The sequence below is a fragment of the Numenius arquata genome, chromosome W, assembly GCF_964106895.1.
Source record: "Numenius arquata chromosome W, bNumArq3.hap1.1, whole genome shotgun sequence".
Lineage (NCBI taxonomy): Eukaryota > Metazoa > Chordata > Aves > Charadriiformes > Scolopacidae > Numenius > Numenius arquata.
Genome location: NC_133615.1, coordinates 33,292,857 through 33,313,646, shown reverse-complemented (window position 1 = coordinate 33,313,646; position 20,790 = coordinate 33,292,857). Strand labels below are relative to the sequence as shown.

The window sequence follows — 20,790 nt, the reverse complement described above, 5'->3', positions numbered from 1 at the left end:
CGTCCATCAGCACCCCCAAGTCCCTTTCCTCAGGGCTGCTTTCTAATACCTCATCCCCCAGTCTGTATTTATACTGAGGATTGTTTCTTCCCAGGTGCAGAACCCTGCACTTGCTCTTGTTGAACCTCATGAGGTTCATCTGGGCCCACCTCTCCAGCCTGTCCAGGTCCCTCTGAATGACATCCCGTCCCTCTGGTGTATGGACAACACCACACAGCTTGGTGTCATCTGCAAACTTGCTGATGGTGCTCTCAATCCCTCTATGTCTTTGATAAAAATGTTAAACAGTACTGGTCCCAGCATGGACCCTTGAGGGACACCACTTGTCACTGCTCTCCATCTGGACTTCAAGCCATTGAGTACCATTGTTGCCCCATGCTGAGAGGAGTGTGAAGCTTGTGAGGTCTCCCAGGGGTGCTTGATGGGGTTTCTAGGCCCCTGGCACCCTTAGACTGTGTGTGTGAACGGATCGGCCATCAGGCAACAGATCTTGCGAAAGGGGCAGGTGAGATCTAGTTCAAACTGTGGGAAGCCACATATAATCGACCCCTAGGGAGCACCAGTGACCAGGATGAGCAACGTAGGTAATTTGTGCGTGCAAACAGGGAGCGGAATTGGTTGGGAGAGGCGTTGACACTTTGAGCGGCAGTTTGTGCGATAAGGGCGGTGCCCTCTGCCAGTTGTCAGGATGCCGCCTGCTCTGCTCACCACCAGTCTTCGGGTGCAGCCCCAACAGCTAGCTGGTGGCTATGCAAGCCGACCAGGAAGCTAGAGGTCTCCAGGGAACTAGAAGAACAACATCTTTCAAAAGAATGACCATTTTATAAGTGGGCCTTTTTGGTTTTTTTTCAGAGAACTATAAGGAGACTGTGTCCTGCTGAAAGAAAATAGTTTCCACCTGCCTCAACTGCAAGGCTGAGACTGAAACTCAAACAGAAGCACTACGACCTACCTATGCTGACACTTCCAACCAAATGGACCTCCCAAGGACTGAAATAGCTGTCCAGAACTCAGGTTGCATGGAGGTCCAGTACCTGGAAGTCCCCCTAGCACCTGAAGGCAGCGGTGGATGTCATAGCTGCGAGTGTGTCCAGCTAGAACAACTCTTCAAACAAGTAGCTGTGTTACAAGAGGAGCTCAACAGGCAACACATTATCCAGGAACGTGAGCAGGAGATCGATGCATGGTATTGTATGCTGTCCCAGGCTGAGCGACAGCCTGCTTTAAGGCTGCGCAAGAGGAAGGTAAGCCTGAATCCAACCTCAAACTGACTGACACAAGTAACTCACGAGATGAAGGAGACTGGATGCTTGTCTGTGCTTGGGGTAGAAGGAAGAAGCCTCCCCCACCTCCTGAAGTGTCCCTACATAACAGACAGGATGCTCTGGGCTTGGAGACTGAAGAACGTGTGAGTGATGGACAGGATCCAGGACAAGCCAACCATGCAAAGTTGATCCACCCACCCACCCGCATTAGAACCAGTGCCACCAGAAAAGCACATAAGGTATTAGTAATTAGAAATTCCCTACTTAGAGGCACCGAAGCACCCATTTGCTGTCCAGATGATTTCTCTAGAGAAGTCTGCTGCCTACCAGGAGCTCATATTTGTGACATCACTGAGAGGCTGCTGAGCCTGGTGAACCCTATAGATTATCATCTGCTCCTACTACCCCATGTAGGGTCTGACAAGGCAATTTAGAACCCTCCAAAGAGACTATATGTCCCTCGGAGCAATGTTAAAAGGATCAGGAACACAGGTGGTGGTTTCCTCTATCCTCCCAGTCAGAGGAAGGGGTCCAGGAAGGAAGAGACAAATTTAACAGGTAAATGTCTGGCTGTGTGGCTGGTGCCATACTCAAGGTTTTGGCTTCTATGATCATGGACCTACCTTTGAGAAATCAGGTCTGTTGGGAGCTCATGGGATTCACCATCAGGGCTTAGGGCTTTAAACTAGACTCAGTGGGGGAAGGGGATGCAGTTTTGGGCAACAGAGAAGAGCCAGGGGCTTCTGATGTATTAGGAACCAACAGGGAAAAACTTGAGAAATGCCTCAAAGGAATTGGGGCTTATTCCTCCAAAAAGGTGACATGGTCGACAGCCCAACTGAAGGGTCTCTATACCAATGCACACAGTATGGGTAACAAACAGGAGGAGTTGGAAGTCACTGTGCAGCTAGAAAACTATGGTCTAATTGTAATCACTGAATCTTGGTGGGATAAATCACACAACTGGAGCACTGCAATCAACGACTATAAACTGTTCAGAAGGGACAGGCAAGGAAGCATGGGCAGAGGGGTTGTCCTCTGTGTAAAAGAATGGATTGACTGCACAGAGCTGTCTGTGAAAGACAGTGATGAATAGCTTGAGAGCTTATGGGTAAAAATTAGGGGCCAAGTCAACAAAGGAAACCTCATGGTTGGTGTCTACAATAGGCCACCTGAACAAGGGGAGCCTGTAGACAAAGCGTTCTTACTTCAACTACGGGAAGCATCATGCTCGCAGACTGATCCTGCTGGGGGACTTCAGTCAACCTGACATCTGCTGGGAAAGCAGCTGTGAGCCGATGCAGGCAGGATGCAGGAACAACCACAAAACCATGGATTAAAGGCAAAGAACAAATTTAATCTCAATATCTCATGGATCAGGGAACCTCTGAAGCAGCACCCGGGCAGAGGCATGCAAGCAGGGAACGCAGGCACTGCAGAGCAAGAGAGAGTCCTTGTTAGCAAGGGAATGAGAGAGCAAGAGCTCACACTTCCTGTTCTGGCCTGTATTTCAAGGATTTAGGCAGACATAGTTTTCCACTGTGTGTCTTCAACAGCAGGGCAGGAATCTCAGGCATGTTTGATAAGGTGCCCCTGAGTCCATCCCAGGCTTATGTTATCTAAGTGCAGATGTTCTACTTGTTGAGCACACAAAACTAAACAATCAGTGTGATATATGTGTTTTCCAGCACCCCACATGCAAGTCACTTGAGCGTGTTTATAGTCCTCCTCGCCAACCTTCCGTTACTTTCCCACAGCAGCACAGCAAGATGTACGCAGTCCAGAAGACTCTTAGAGTGCACTGAGGATAACTTTTTAATCCAGGTGTGTCATGGTTTAGGCCGAATTGGCCAATTATGGGTGACAGATGCCCTCCTCCTACCTCTTGCTCCAAGGAGAAGAGGAAGAAGGATAAAGAGATTTACAAGTTTAGAAGGAACTAAACTACTTCAATGAAATAATAATAAAATAAAAAGAAAATTATGAAATAGATTCAATATATACAAAACTGTATCAAGCTCCCAGGATGATGTCACCGGCAGGCACTGGGGAAGTCCCAAACTGGACTCAGCAATGGATGGGAGCTGGATTCCAGCTCTGGAGTCAGGAACACACGAATTGGGATAAAAGGCAGACAGACAGGGTCCTCTTCTGATGTTGGCCATTGAAGAATGAGGGCTGACCCTTTGATCCCTCAGCTTTTATACTGAGCATGAGGCAGATGGTATGGAATACCCCTGTTGGTCCGTTTTGGGTCACCTGTCCTGTCCACTCCTCCCCACTGATGTGACCCCTCTACGTTTTTTCCATTTCCGACCCTCTAAGGGGGCAAATAACAAAATTGGCTGACCTTGGTTGTTATAGCAATAAGTATAAGCAAGGGCCTCTCTGCATACCATTCCTTGGCATTGACTATAAATATAGGTCTTATCACTCTGAGAAAGAACAGTTTTCTGTAGAATATGTTGTTAATTTCAGAGCGTTAGAAGAGGCCTGGCTAAGAAGTAAAATTTCTGAACAGAAAGTTGGTTCTGTTTTACCTCAAACCAGGACAAGGTGATAGACAACCTGACCAGAGGAGAAGCATTACTGTCCCTGTTTCTCACCAACATGGATGAACTAATTGGAGCGGTCAAGACTGGTGGCAGCCTGGGCTGCAGTGATCATGTCCTGGTGGAATTCACAATCTCGAGGGATATGGGCCAGGTGAAGAGTGAAGTCAAGACCCTGAGTTTTAAGAGAGCAAATGTTCAGTTGTTTAAGGAACTAGCGTATGGGACCCCCTGAGAAACTGCCCTCAGGGACAAAGTAGCTGAACAGAACTGGCAGCACTTCAAGGACATTTTTCTTAGAGTGTAAGAGCTCTCAGTTCCCATGTGCAAGAAATCAGGCAAGGAAGGCAGGAGACCAGCATGGCTCAGTAAGGACCTCCTGGTGAAACTAAAGCGTAAGAAGGAAATCCACAGACAGTGGAACCAGAGAATGTATCTTGGGAAGAATATAGGGACGCTGCCCAGGTGTGTAGGGATGGGATCAGGAAAGCTAAGGCACAACTGGAGCTGAACTTGGCAAGGGATGCAAAGAATAATAAGAAAGGCTTTTACAGGTTTGTTGACCAGAAAAAAATTAAAGAAAATTTATCCCCTGCGGTAAATGTGACAGAAGAGCAGCTGACAGTAGACATGGAGAAGGCTGAGGTACTCAACAACCTTTTTGCCTCTGTTTTCACTGGCAATCACTCTTCCCACATCTCTCAAGTCCCTGAACCTCAAGTCAGGGATTGTTGGAATAAAGTCCCTCCCATCGTAGGACATCAGGTTCGAGATCATCTGAGGAACCTGAACATAGAGAAGCCTATGGGACCTGATGAGATGCATCCCAGGGTCTTGAGGGAATTGGTAGATATAGTTGCTAAGCGACTCTCCATCATATTTGAAAAGTCATGGCAGTCAAGTGAAGTCCCCAGTGACTGGGGGAAAGGAAAACATCACGTCCATTTTAAAAAAGAGTAAAAAGGAGGACCCTGGGAACTACCAATCAGTCAGTCTCATCTCTGTGCCTGGTAAGATCATGGAACACATCTTCCTGGAAGACATGTCAAAGCATATGGAAGACAGGGAGGTGATTAGAGACAGCCAACATGGCTTCACCAAGGGCAAATTGTGCCTGACTGGTCTAGTGGCCTTCTGCAATGGAGTGACTACATCAATGGACAAGGGAAGAGCAACTGATGCCCTCTACCTGGATTTCTGTAAGGCCTTTGACACCGTCCCTCACAACATTCTTGCTGCTGAATTAGAGAGATATGAGTTTGATGGATGGAGTATTAGATGGATATGGAACTGGCTGAACGGCCATGTCCAAAGAGGTAGAGTCAACAGTTTACTGCCCAAACCAGTAATGAGTCATTTCCCTCAAGGGTCCATACTGGGACCAATACTGTTTAATATCTTCATCAACAACATAGTGAAATTGAGTGTACCCTCAGTAAGTTTGCAGATGACACCAAGATGAGTGATGCAGTGGAGAGGGATGGTGCTTGAGGGAAGGGATGCCATCCAGAGGGACCTTGGCAGGCTTGAGGAGTGGGCCCATGTGAACTTCATGAAGTACAACAAGGCCAAGGGTCCTGCATCTGGGTCAGGGCAATCCCCAATATCAGTACAGACTGGGGGGATGAATGGACTGAGAGCAGTCCTGCAGCGAAGTACTTGGGGGTAGTGGTGGATGAAAAATTGGACATGAGAAGGCAGTGTGTGCTTGCAACTCAGAAAGCCAACCGCATCCTGGGCTGCATCAAAAGAAGCGTGGCCAGCAGGTTGAGGGAGGTCATTCTCCCCCTCTACTCCCCTCTCATGAGACCCCACCTGGAGTACTGAGTCCTGTCCCTCAGCACAGGAAAGACATGGACCTATTGGAGGGGGTCCAGAGGAGGGCCACGAAGATGATCAGAGGGCTATAACACCTCTCCTCTGAAAACAGTCTGAGACAGTCGGGGTTGTTCAGCCTGGAGAAGGGAAGGCTCCAGGGAGACCTTGTTGTGGCTTTTCAGTACTTAAAGGGGGCTTCTAAGAAAGATGGAGAGAGACTTTTTACCAAGGCCTGTAGTGACAGGACAAGGGACAATGGTTTTAAACTGAAAGAGAGTAGATTTAGATTGGACATGAAGAAGAAATTTTTACAGAGAGGATGGTGAGACACTGAAACAAGTTGCCCTAAATAGTTGTGGATGCCCCGTCATTGCAAGTGTCCAAGATCAGGTTAGATGGGGCTTTGAGAAACCTGATCTAGTCAAAGATGTCCCTGCCCATGGCAGGGGAGGTGGACCTTATAAGGTCTCTTCCAACCCAAACCATTCTATGATTCTATGACTTGCTTTCTACCCAAAATGCAGCCTCTCTCTCTGTGAATTCCCCTTGTGTGAACTTTTTCTATGAGATCACAGAATCGTCATGGTTGGAAAGGACCTCTGAGATCACTGAGTCCAACCATACACATACAAAAACCCCCTACAATCTCGGCCACTAGAGCATGCCACAAGAGCATGCCCTGAAGTGCACATCTACATGTTTCTTAAATACCTCCAGGGATGGTGACTCAGCCACCTCCCTGGGCAGGCTGTTCCAGTGCCTGACCACCCTCTCAGTAATTCTTCCTAATATCTAATCTAAACCTCCCCTGCTGCAACTTCAGACCATTTCCTCTGGTCCTGTCATTATTCACTTGGGAGAAAAGGCCAACACCCATCTCTCTACAACCTCCTTTCAGGCAGTTGTAGAGGGCAATGAGGTCTCCCCTCAGCCTCCTCTTCTCCAAACTAAACATGCCCAGTTCCTTCAGCCTCTCCTCATATGACTTGTTCTCTAGACCCCTCACCAGTACCCCCTCCTCTGGACACGCTCCAGCAGCAAAATGTCCCTCTTGTAGTGAGGGGCCCAGAACTGAACATGGTACTCAAGGTGAGGCCTCACCAGTGCCGAGTACAGAGGCACCATCACTTCCCTAGTCCTGCTGGCCACGCTATTCCTGATACAGGCCAGGATGCCGTTGGCCTTCTTGGCCACCTGGGCACACTGCTGGCTCATGTTAAGCTGTCTGTCCACCAGCACCCCCAGGTCCTTTTCTGCTGGGCAGCTTTCCAGCCACTCTTCCCCAAGCCTGTAGCGTTGCCTGGGGTTGTTGTGACCAAAATGCAGGACTCGACACTTGGCCTTATTAAACCTCATCCCATTGGCCTTGGCCCATCGATCCAGCCTTTCCAGGTCCCTCTGTAGAGCCTTCCTACCCTCAAGCAGATCAACACTCACACCTAGTTTGGTGTCATCTGCAAACCTACTGAGGGTGCACTCAATCCCCTCATCCAGATCATCAATAAAGATATTAAACAAGACTGGCCCCAAAACTGAGCCCTGAGGGACACCACTGGTGACCGGCCGCCAACAAGATTTCACCCCATTAATCACAGATGTTCTAGACCCTCCCCAGGGACACCTGTCTGAGTCCAGACTCCATGGCGTGAATTATCTTCAAAGTGAGACTTTTTCCACCGTTGACTGGCCCCACTTCTGGGAGCAGTGTGAACTGGTCCCACTTCTGAGAGCAGTTTATGAGCACTGTACCAGTACTACTTTACATAATATGTATATTGGCATGCATGTAAGTAACTAAGCATATGTATATTTGCTGCTTCACTAGTGGTAGTTTTGCAGTAACCTGTGATATTGAAATATATACTTGCTACTATTGATTGCTGCTACTATTGAAATATATATGCTTCCTTTATTAATCAAAAGTGTACTCGCTTTACTCATAGTAATTTGTAGAAATCTGTAGAAAAGAAATTTTGGAAATAAAACCTCCATGTCCTTGTGTATTACAGAATCCTAAGAGCCCACCATTGCAGATCGGGTAACTGTTTAGGTCGTGACATATTTTAAGATATATTTGAAGTAAAAATTTTAAGTAAGAATGGTACATTTTTACTGGAACACGTTTTGATGTGTCACACCACAGTAAAACAAAAATAGAATAGAATAATAGAATAATAGAATAATAGAATAATAGAATAATAGAATATTTTCAGTTGGAAGGGACCTACAATATCCATCTAGTCCAACTGCTTGACCAATTCAGGGCTGACCAAAAGTTAAAGCATGTTATTAAGGGCATTGTCCAAATGCCTCTTATACACTGTCAGGCATGGGGCATCAACCATCTCTCTAGGAAGCCTGTTCCAGTGTTTGACCACCCTCTCGGTAAAGAAATGCTTCCTAATGTCAAGTCTGAACCTCCTGATGGCGCAGCTTTGAACCATTCCCATGCATCCTATCACTGGATACCAGGGAGAAGAGATAAGTACCTCCCTCTCCACTTCCTCTCCTCAGCAGGGAATCACTTCATTTAGGTCAGAGGAGTCATTACCAAGTTACTGTGATGTAACTAAATACAGAATTCAGCCCCTTATGCCAACTTGAATGGAGATAATATACGTAAGTACCAAATAGACATGATAAAGTATTAATTTAGCACAAAGAAATGTATTGCCATTCCAGCAGGAGTACTGTGTATAAAACCATGCAGAATTAGGTCTTGTATTCTTTTCTAGGAAACATAATCAGCACTACTGCCATATACTAAGAGGAATATTGAAACAGAAGAGAGAGGAACTGACTTTTTTAATGAACTCTGTACTGGAATGTGAAGTTGGCAACTCTGAGCTGCATTAAGATGTTACTTTGCCAAACACACTCCTGAAAGATAGTCAAATAGAGTAGTACAACAGACAACTATTCCCCAGTAGACCAACCACTACATCGGATGTCTAAGCTCTGGCTTCAGTTCCCAACACAGCTACCAATTTTCTGTGAAACTGTGCATAAGTCATTTAGTCTACCTTGGATCTCAGTTCTCTCTCTATAAAACAGGACTAATATTTTCCTATTGAGGCTGCCATCCATTAATAATTATGAGGTTCACAAACACTGTGATGATAAGGGAGAGAAATGTGGTAGACAGCTGAATATACCAAAGGTAACAGAAAATGAACATGAGTAGAAGGTTTAGGTTTGTGGAGAGCATTTAACTCGAGGCAATATATGGTTTTGCAGCTTAATATACTGTCAATAAAAGCATGTATGTCTTCATATAGTCATCTGTTTATCATGAATAAAGCTTAAACCTCCCTAAATTTCAACTTATCATTGCATTAAACATTCAGCCTTCTTGTGTTTACAATAAACAAAACACTCTGGAAAGTAAAAAAAACAAAACAGGTTAACTCACCCGGTGATGTTCTGGGTATGAACAATAGGAGGCAACCAAAATATACACTGCCAAAATTAAATACTGGTATACCAGTGACTATATACCAGAGATCTGTTATACTAAACCAGAACAAAAAACAACTGGGGGAGGGGATTATCAGGGAAAGCTCAGTGGATGAATGTTAGTAACCAACAATATACATACTGTAATAGAGCTTCTGGCAGTTTGTTTACTTTTTATGATAGAGGAAATTATATCCTGCTGGATCCAACAACCTGAGAGAGGTGAGGCTGCTGCCGCTCCGTGTCTCCACATCCAACCAGTAGTGAGGATGAAGATGCATTCCCAGTAGGCATATGCATAAAGATCCCACGTATACAATACATATATGCATAGCCGGCACACAGATCAACACAGGCACTCAGAGTATTCACACAAACACAGACAGCACACACAGTCTCATCCTGCTCCCCTCTCTGGCTGAGCAGGATGGAGGTCCACAGGTGAGAACATATATATCCATATGTATGGAGTTGTTTTAATATTTGCAGGGCCAAGACCTTTGGTACCCATTGTTTACCATTCTTTGTAAACCAATTGCTCTCTTTTTTCTGCTCCACTATTTTTTTTAATTCTCTCCAACTCCTCTGGTGGAAAACACATTTTCTCTGGCAGTGGTGGAGTCACTGGGAGCAAAGGGAGGATCCTAGATACCTCTGGCAAGAAGTGCTGCTTTCCTAGCTTCTTCATCTGCCAGTCAATTGCCTATTGCCTCCTCCGAGTATCCTGTCTGATGTCCCCTGACGTGTTATAGCCACTTTCTCTGGTAAATTCACCACCTCCAATAGGCGAGTAATTAAACCTTCGTGAGCTAATGTTTTTCCTCTACAGGATAATAACCCTCTTTCCTCCCATAATTTTCCAAATGCATGAGCCATCCTGCATGCATATTTTGAATCTGTAAATATGTTTATTGTTTTTCCTTGATACAATTCACAGGCTCTTATTAAAGCATACAATTCTGTGGTCTGTGCTGACCATGTGGAGGGTAGCTTCCCTCCTCCTTGCAGTTCTCTTCTTTTTACTACAGCATATCCTGTAACTCGTTTTCCTTCTATTACCCTTGAGGATCTGTCGATAAACACATTTTCCCCATTTGGCCAAGGGGTATCCCTTAGTTCTTCCCTAGCCCGGGTTTGGAGATCTATTACTTGAACATAGTCATGAATTTCCTCCAGATCTCCTCCCTCAGGACCAGCTAAACAGGAGGCCGGATTAAACCCTTCCCCGCTTCTAAATTCTAAATCCTCTTGTTCCATTAAACAAGTTTCATACCGTAATAACCTAGCACATTTAGAAGCTCTTTCAGTTAACAAAGCTTTAACAACGAGAGCTCCCCCTGCTGTCAGTTTTCAAGCCTGGGTTACAAATAAAGCCGTGGCTGCACAAATGAGGCCACTCCCTCGCCACCAGATCCAACATTTTAGAAAAATAGGCAACAACCGCATTCACGTCAATTGTTGCTTCACTATTTTCCCTGCTTCTTCTTGTTCCCACTCAAAGGCAAAATATTGTTTCCTATCCTCTGTAAGTGGGCATCCCCAATTTTGCCATCAGGTCCCTCCCCAATAGATTACAATCACAATTAGGGATGAACAAAAATTCATGCATCTCAAACTTATCTCCTATATCTATTAATAGTGGATGGATGAAATGTACCCATTCATCCTTTCCACTTACTCCTTGGATAATTAAAGATTCTCTTGACAACTGTGCCCCCTTTGGCACAAAGTTTAAAGTAGATCGAGAGGCTCCGGTATCCACTAAAAAGTGTACCTCCTCCTGATTTGGACCCATCCGACAGGTTATCAAGGGCTCCAAGGTGGTGGGTCCCTGGAGCAGTGGGAGCCCCTGACACCGCTAACAATCCATTTCCATCAACCAGTGGACTTCCTCCTCATTAGGATCCACCTGCCTCTGCAGACACTCTCTCTTCCAATGTCCTTCTTTCTTACAAATAGCACACTGATTTCTTCCCAACTGAGGCCTGGGTTGGCCTCTCCTCACCGAGGAAGACATGTTTCTGTTAAATCCTGATGGTTGCCCCCTCCCCTTCGATCCTGGGGGTCCCCGCATTTTTCCCTTTGGAGGCTGTAAAAGTTGTGCCATCACTCTTGCCTTCATCTTTGCCCTCTCTTCATCCCTTCTTACATACACCTGTTGTGCCTTTCTAACTAACTCATCCGAAGGCCTGTTCTGCCAATCCTAACATCCCACGTCTCCTTCTCTGTTCCCTTTCTCTCCCCATTTTCTGACTCTCCCTTATATCTTCTCCCTCTGACTACACAAATTCCTGTCCGTGGCGCTCTTAACCATATTTCCCCACATGCTTTTTCAGTAAGTCCTTTCTCAGTGTCCTTCAGGTATAAGCATAAACACTGTCAAAAACTAGCATCATCTGACCCAAGAGGAGGCCATCTAAAACCTTTTTGCAAATTATATTCAGGACAGATAAAATAACAAAACTTTACCATTGTTTCCTTAGTTACTTTTGGGTGAATGTGTAGATCTCCCCAAGATATTAGCATTCTCCCCAAGGGACTTTCCAGGGGTATTTCAGGATCATCATCCTGGTCGTTGAGACCCATTCTCGACTTTCCCTTGCTGCCCTCCCTGGGCATCCTCCCTCTTTTACTCCCCGAATTTCCCATAGTACTCACTGGTGAAATTTTCAATGGTCTCTCCCTGCAGACCTCTTCATGGACCCCTGCAATCCGTTGCTCACCTGTCTCCTGAACAGTCTTGGGTACCCAATCCAGCGCCAGCAGCCATCGAAGGGAGCTGATCACCGAAGCTTTGGTGAGGGGCGCCGTCAGCTCCATTCATCGCCCGCAGTCCCTGGAAGGTGGAAGGATCCCAGACGAACCCCCATTTGTGCAGAAAATCCCATTGCCAGAGGTCGATGTTCACAAAGGAGACAGAGGAGTCCTGCAAAGACTTTATTCGAATAAAGGGAGAGTCCACTGGGGCATTCCCCTGTGGGGCCTCTCAATTTGCCAGAGGACGCAGCCTCCATTTTATCCTATTCCCCGGCCGCATGTAACCCTCTTCCTTTCCCCATTGGCTGAGGTACTTGGAAGGTACAGACTTCTCGATGCGCCTATTACATAAAAGTTTAACTTTTGTGTTTTTTTCAATTGTCTAACTTCCGCATTTTCAGTTATTTCCCCTATTTTTCAGTTATCTCACTCCTGCAATTTCAGTTAACTTCCCTGTTTGTGAAGACACTCTTATCCTTATGTTATCAAAGGTAATTTCATCAGGGGGAGATCATGACCACTGACTCATTGACCACCTACCCAAATGATACCACCTACTCAGAAGTATACAATGGAAGAAGAAAACAGTCTGTGCACTGATTTACATAGGAATCAAAGAAATCTCGAACAATCATTAAAGAGAATGATAATGAATATGTATTAAATGTTAGAATAAGCAATAATCAGTGCATAAAAAGGGAAATTTTTGAAACTAAGGTGTGCTCCCTTGGGGCAAGCACCCCATTCCTGCGCATTAATGGAATAAACTTGGAAATACCTCTGCTCTGTGTGTTATTGGCTTGCACACTGGGTAAAGAACCCAGATTTGAGACAACACTTCTCAAAACAGTAGTATGTATGTGTTAATCAATCACAGAATACCAGGTTGGAAGGGATCATCTGGTCCAACCTTTCTTAGCAAAAGCACGGTCTAGACAAGATGGCCCAGCACTCTATCCAGCTGAATCTTTAAAGTGTCCAATGATGGGGAATCCACCACTTCCCTGGGGAAATTATTCCAATGGCTGATCGTTCTCATCGTGAAAAATTTTCCTCTTGCGTCCAATCGGAATCTCCCCAGAAGTAGCCAGGAAGTCTCCATCTTCTTTGTAGCCACCCTTTAAATACTGGAACATGGTGATAAGGTCTCCCCTAAGCCTTCTTGTCTCAAGGCTGAACAAACCCAATTCTCTCAGCCTTTCCTCATACGGCAGGCTTCCCAGCCCTTTGATCATCTTGGTGGCCCTTCTCTGACCCACTCCAGCCTGTCCACATCTTTTTTGCATAGCAGGGACCAAAAGTGAACACAGTATTCCAGGTGTGGCCTGACAAGCACTGAGTAGAGTGGGATAATGACTTCTTTATCTCTGCTGCTGATGCCCTTGTTGATGCAACCCAGCATCCTGTTGGCTTTCTTTGCTGCAGCAGCACACTTCACTCATATTGAGCTTGTCCACCAAGACCCCCAGGTCCCTTTCCACAGAGCTGCTCCCCAGCCAGGTAGATCCCAGCCTGTGCTTTTCCCCATCACATGCTTCATTTGAGTTGTGATAGCCCCCAGGAGGATTCGTTTCATAACTTTCCCAGGGACTGAAGTTAAGTAGTGATTGGCCAAATCATGTTGTATCTGAACACTTGACAGGTATGAGAATCATGTGTAAAACAGCATTTGGTGTGCCCCAATTCGAATGGGACACCTCATGTGCATGAATAAAGAATTACTCTTGTAATTCTATACTTTGCATCCTAGACTCTCTCCTAGGTTGCAAGGGCCAGTTGCAAAATTTTCATGACAACTGTAGCCCAAACTTGGGGATTGTTGTTAGGTGTGGTATGGAGCTTGTTAGTAGGAATATATTTTAAGACTTTGCAAGTGAAAGATGCATGGTTTACTTTTGGGAGTGTTTTATGTGTGCCAGATTGCTGAATTTAATTATGCGGTCCTTTAAGCCATTGTTTTAAAAATTTTGTTTGGGGATTTTATTTGTATGTGTATTTTCTATGACACTGCTGCCAAAATCTTTCCACATAAACCCAAAACAGTAATTTATGGCCTGGAGATACTTGTTAGGTGGTCAGACTAATCCTGCCCCTGACTTTAATGGGGGAAGTTGATGTACAACATAAAGTACTAAACACTTGTATTGCTTTTATGTGGAAAGGTTTTGGTATTGGGGGAGATGCAGGGGTGGCTTCTGTGAAAAGAGATCAGGAGCTACCCCTATATTGAACAGAGCCAGTTCCAGCTCCAAGAGTGACCTGCCTCTGGCCAAAGTTGAGCCAATCAGGGACAGTGGTGGTGCCTCTGTGAAAACATATTTAAGAACAGTTCAATAATGCTGCACAGCAACTGTAAGAGGAGTGAGACAAATGTGAGAGAAATAATCCTGCAGACATCAAGGTTAGTGAAGGAGAGGGAGAAGGTGCTCCAGGGGCTAGAGCAGACATTCCCCTGCAGCCCATGGAGAAAACCATGATGAAGCAGGTTGTCCCCCTGCAGAACATGGAGGACCACAGTGGATCAGATATCCACACTGCAGTCTGTGGAGGACCCCACAGAGGTGGATAAGTCCCAAAGGAAGCTGTGGCCTGTGAAGAACCCATGCTGGAGCAGGCTCCAGGCAGGACCTGCAGCCCGTGGTGGACCCACACTGCAGCAGCCTGTTACTGAAGTTCTGTACCCTGTGGAACCAACTCATGCTTGAGCAGTGTTTGAAGATTTGCAGCCTGTGGGAAGGACCCACAATGGAGAAGTTCACGAAGGACTATATCCCATGGGCGAGACCCCACACTGGAGCAGGGGAAAAGTGTGAGGAGGAAGGAGTGGCAGAGACAAAGTGTTATGAACTGACTGCAATCCCCATTTCCCCTTGTGCTGCTCGGGGAGAGGAAGAGGTAGAAGAGTTAGGAGTGAAGTTGAGCCTAGGAAGAAAGTGGGGGTGGGAGAATGGGATTTCAGTTTTGTCTTTGTTTCTCACTATCCTACTCTCTTATTAATAGGCAAGAAATTAAATTAATATTCCCCAAGTTGAGTCTCTTTTGCCCATGACAGTAAGTGGTGAGTGATCTCCCTGTCCTTATATTGACCCCTGAGCTTTTTCATCTTATTTTCTCCACAATAAAACAGGATATTATTTGGGTTCTCCCAACTGTCATTGTTTCCCTGCCCTCCTTTGTGTGTGTGGAGCTTTTTATCACTGTTGTGTGTTAACCCCGGTAGGTAGCTAAGTGTGGAGGAATGGCTGAGTGAAAAAGGGCATGACTTGATTACAATGAGCAACCCAGTCTTTGATAGGGATGAGAGCCCGGAGGAGGCTGTGAACTGTCCTTGAGAAACAGAAGTATGAAGAAGTAGCTACATGATAAGTAAGAGATAAGCGGTACTGCCTCCGGGAGATAGAGAAACATCTGCTGCGCGTGGACAAGAGGTCTGCACTAATTGTGTGAGCGCTCTAGGCACGTGAACAGAGACTGTAAGCCAATCGTATAATTGTTGCTAGCGCGTGCTCTGCTTGTCTGTCTTTATATACTCTGTGTGAACTTGAATAAAGGGAGAACGACCATACTCATATTGAGACTCATCGTTACTCCGGGTCCGTCTCCCACTCCGACATCTGGTAGCAGAGGATGCCCAGAGATCCATAGCTCAGCGGGACTGAGTTCTCCGAGTCTGCGGTAAGCAGCTAGAGGAGGGGAGTGGGAAACCACGGCTGGGAGAAGTGCTGCTCGGGCGCAAAGGCGGGAGCAGACAACGGTGCGAGGTGGCCTCTCGCCTCCCAGGCGCAGTGATGCAAGTAGAAGCTGCGGCCACGCTACTCGCTGGAATCCTCTCTAAGAGAGGGAGTGAAATACCAGCGAAACTGTTGATAAGTTCCATGCTACTCGCTGGAATCCTCTCTAAGAGAGATAATGAAGTACCGGCAAAGCTGTTGATAAAGTTAATTAAATTAGGACAGCGATGGGGTCATTTTTCTGACACACCTATGCTGTTTTCTGTTTCGGAATGGCGAGATTTTGGAGGGACGATGTGGAAAAAAACAATCGAGGGGGATGAAAAAGAGGAGAAAGAGATAAAAGCCGTCCGTGGGTTGTGGCATACTGTGCTAGAGACTTTAGAAGCGATGAAAGCGGAGCGGGAAGTAGCCTGTGCAGCTGCTCAAATGTTAGGTCCAGGAGCAGCCGCCTTAAAACCTGAAAGTAAGCCTGGACCTATTGCGCGGTTCTTTGGGCTGCCCGCGGTAAAGGGAATGACCGGGACTGTGTGTAAAACTGTTGCTGAAATTCGAGCTAATGAGGACTCTGACCCTCCTGAGAAAAGTAAAGACTTGCCGCTGAACCCCTTGCAAAACTCGGGAAAAGCGGAAGTGACCGATGCGAAACCAGAACAGAAAAGTAATGCAAATGCGGAAGCGTCTCCTCAGAAAACTCCGATAGGGGAGGGGCCTGAAACGTCTACTGATCTCATCGATTTGGGAGGAGCAGCGTGTCGGCCTCCGCCCACAGCACCGCCTCCAGCAACTCCGCCTCCCTTGTATCCACCGCTACCGCCCTCCAGTGACTCGTCTGGTCCGCCAACTCCACCCCCTGACAAGAGTCGTAAACTGTCCACAGACAAACTGCTACAGACAGTTTTAAGGCGCCTCGACGAGTTAGATTTACGTGTGGCGAGGAAGGATGATAACATGCCTCCATGGCTAGTGAATCCCTCAACACCTCCGAGAACTGCACGCTGGAATGGCATTATTAGAGACGCTATACTAGAAGGACAGTGGGGAACAGCCGCTAGTTTGGACGGAACTCCACCTCTCGCGTGTCCCGTTGTACATGTAAACAATACTGGCAAATGGGAACCACATGATTGGAAAATTTTACAACAAGCTCGCACCACCATCTCAACTTATGGAGTAAAATCTGAGGCTACCCGACAAATTGTCAGCTGGATTTTTTCTGCTGATCTGATGTGTCCATATGATTGTCGTAACCTAATGAGACTGTTGCTTACTCCAACACAATATTTATTGTGGGAATCCTCCTGGCAACAACGAGCTATGAATGAAGCATCTCAAAGACAAGGGGAGGGAGACCCCCTCCGTGGAGTCACGGCAGAGATGTTCGCAGGGCACGGAAAATTTAGTGACTTGGAAGTACAATTGACGTTTCCAGCAAACCTATTACAGCGATCGGCGCAACTTGCCCTAGAGGCATTTCTCGGCCTCCCAGGTTCTACTATTCCGTCATTTGGTACCATGATGCAAGGAACTACAGAAAAATATAGTAACTTTGTTGACCAACTGTGGGAAGCAATCATGAATCACCCTGATTTAGATGACAGCGGTAAACAACAGATGTTCAAAGTATTGGCTTTTGACAATGCCAATAAGACCACCAAGAAAATTCTAGCCAGTCTACCAAAAGGAGCAGGCATTGAAGAAATGTTATTGAGAGTAGAAAGGGCTGAAGCTCAAAAACAAAGCACCACGGTCCATCATAGACTCCAAGATTTGACCACAAAAAACAGAGCTTGCAACTCAATTGCGCACACTGACTGATGTCCAAACCCTGCTTGGAGACATTCAATGGGTGTGGAACTGTGTTGGTATTTCCAATACTGACATTGTACCCTTAACAGAATTATTGAGAGGCAATCATCCAGCCGACGGCATTACTCTGACGGCGATGCAGCAAGCAGCACTACAACAAATTGCACAAAAACTGCAATCGACGTGGTCATCTCGACGCATTTTAATGTTGCCAGTGTCTCTGATAATATGTAATGGGAAAGATTCACCATATGCAGTCATTTGTCAATGGCAAAACAAAAAGGGGGAACTTGCTACTCTCTTCTCCTTCTTTGGTGATGCCACTGACAAATGCGAAGGGAAGGTAACAAAAGAGAATGTGTTCAATGTCTTAGAATGGGTATTCTTAAGTGTACAACCAAAAACGAGCATTCAAACGCGAACTGAAGCAGTAGGTGAATTGATACGAAAAGGAAGATCACGAATCATAGAAATCAGTGGTAAAGAACCAGGGGATATTAGCATACCTGTTAACGCTGTAGATTTAGAATGGTGGCTGCGTAATGATGCTGCTATGCAAGAAGCCTTGTTAGGCTACAGTGGGAGAGTGCATTCACAACAGCCACAAGGGAAATTATGGCAAGTTTTAAAAAGAAATCAGTGGCTAGAAAGACCCAAGGTACAGAAAGACCCATTGTCAGATGGTATCACTGTGTATACAGATGCGGGCAAACGCTTGCGGCGTGCAGCCTGTGTTTGGCAGGAAAAGGGTCAATGGTGTCAGCATATCATAGAGGGACAACCTCGAGATTCCCTTCAAACATTGGAACTAACTGCAGTAGTTTGGGCCTTGAACAATTGGCTAAGCACTCCCTTGAATGTAGTAACAGACTCATTATATGTGGCTGGAATAGTGCCACGCCTGGAAGACGCTCTACTTAGAGAGACAGCTAATCCTAGGCTGGGGATTTTATTTATTCGGTTGCGATCTATACTTGACCAAAGAACAGCTGCCTGTTGTGTTATCCATATTCGTAGTCATCAGCTAGACCTTGGATTAGGCCAGGGCAATCAACTTGCTGACAGCCTGGTTAGTCCAGTGTGTCATGTGCCTCCTATGGATAAATTTCAACAAGCTAGGCAGAGTCATGAGAATTTTCACCAAAATGCAAAAGGGCTAAAAAGACAATTTAATTTAACAGAAAATGAGGCTCGAGGCATTATCCAAGCCTGCCCGAAATGTGGGAGCCATGGCCCAGGAATAGGGTTAGGAGTGAACCCAAAAGGATTAAAAGCGTTAGAGTTGTGGCAGATGGATGTCACACATATCCCAGCGTTTGGTCGCTTGAAGTATGTACATGTGACCATTGATACATTTTCAAAAATGATCTGGGCAACCGCATTGCCCGGAGAAAAGGCACATCATGTATGTAAACGCTTGCTTGCTTTGCTGTATTAGGAGCGCCTGAATGCATTAAAACTGATAATGGGCCTGCTTATGTTAGTCAAAAGGTTAGAAAGTTCTTGCTAAGATGGGGAGTCGATCACACGACAGGGATCCCACATTCGCCTACGGGACAAGGATTAGTGGAACGCACTCATCAAGTATTGAAGGACTATCTAGGTAAACAAAAGGGAGTAGAGACAGATGCTCAGCAAAGGCTACATCGTGTGCTCTTTACGTTGAACTTTCTCTGTCTCATGGGTGATCGAGAGGAACCGCCAGTGATGATTCACCATCAAAACCTTAAGTTCAATAGTACAACAATACTCCCGCAACTCAAAGTGATGTATAAAGATCCAGTCTCTGGAATTTGGATGGGGCCTGTTCCTGTTATATTTAATGGTCGAGGTTATATGTGTGTCTCCACAGATTGCGGTCCAGTGTGGGTGCCTAGTCGAGCTGTAAAACCTGCTCTGACTCGACATGATCCGCCTGACAACCAAGATGTTCAAGATCCTGGCCCTGGGGATATTGATTCCGGCGGTAATGACCCTCCACAAGATTGAACCTAGGGAAAACATGTGGGTCACCTGGGTGAATAAGACAGGACAACAAGCCTTTTGTCTATCGCTTGCCTCTGCTACAGAGCCTTTTCGGACATGCTTGATAGGAGTGCCTGGTTTTAAGGTAGAAGACTTTAGCAAGTATAGTAAGCAGAACTGTACTAATTCCCAGAGTGTTAGTAATTGTAGTGCCACGCTCCTTAATAGCCTGAATGTTACGCTGCCTTGGGACCCTCAAGAATTAGAACTGTTAGGATCAATGAGAATTGGAAATGTCTCCCAGAACTGAACTCAAACCTGCATATTTTTTGGAGGACCTGCCTTTACTGGCGTAAATTATTATCGATCATTTAATTGGACGGGGTGGACAAACATCACTCCGAAAGCAAACTACTATGACTATAGACATAAAGGTGCATTTTGTGGCACAAATGACACATCAAAACAAGGACTGGGAGCCCTTGGGGTTGGAACAAAAGGGGAACAGCAAATTTGGAACAATGGCACCCCAAAAGCCTTGCCGCCAGACGTGTTTTTGATATGTGGTGACAGGGCATGGCAGGGAATTCTGAAAAATGCGATAGGTGGTCCATGTTATCTTGGCAAATTAACGTTGTTAGCCCCAGATCAAAACTGGTGGAAAAATGTGACCAAGGGAGAAAATGCCGCACGTACGAAACGGGCGGTCACGGGTCTCCCACCAAATTGCAATGATGAAGTTACCTTACTCAATCCCACTGAGAGAGTGTTTTTATCCATGTTTGTACCTGGGGCAGCAGCAGGCAGAGCTTTGAAGGAGATAGGACGGTTAGCTTGTTGGGCTGAAAAACAAGCTAAAGTCACCACTGAGGTAATAGAAACTCTGTTGGGAGATCAAAATAGCTTACGCCACGCAATTTTGCAGAATAGAGCGGCAATTGACTTTTTGCTATTAGCTCAAGGTCATGGTTGCGAGGATTTTGAAGGCATGTGTTGTATGAATTTGTCCAATCACAGCGAATCAATTCATAAACAGTTGCAGTGGTTAAAAGAGCATGCAAACAAAATTCGTCAAAACCATGGGTTTTTAGATGGGTGGCTGACTAACTTGTTTGGGAATATGCCACAATGGTTAGTAGGCTTGCTTATTGAAGGCTTGCGCATTATAATAACTCTTGTGATTATAGGTCTGTGCTTATGTTTAGTGCTTAGTTGTATTAAGAGAGCTATGTTAAAAGTAGTAAACCAAGCCTGGATTGCTCAAAAACAAAAAGGGGGAATTGTGGAGGAATGGCTGAGTGAAAAAGGGCATGACTTGATTACAATGAGCAACCCAGTCTTTGATAGGGATGAGAGCCCGGAGGAGGCTGTGAACTGTCCTTGAGAAACAGAAGTATGAAGAAGTAGCTACATGATAAGTAAGTGATAAGCGGTACT

General features: G+C 45.8%; 1 pseudogene; it reads left to right on the top strand.

Moving 5' to 3' along the window:
- Positions 1-1,019: 1,019 nt before the first annotated feature.
- LOC141476592 (proton-coupled zinc antiporter SLC30A5-like) overlaps positions 1,020-20,790 on the top strand; it is a 98,151-nt pseudogene continuing 78,380 nt past the window's right edge.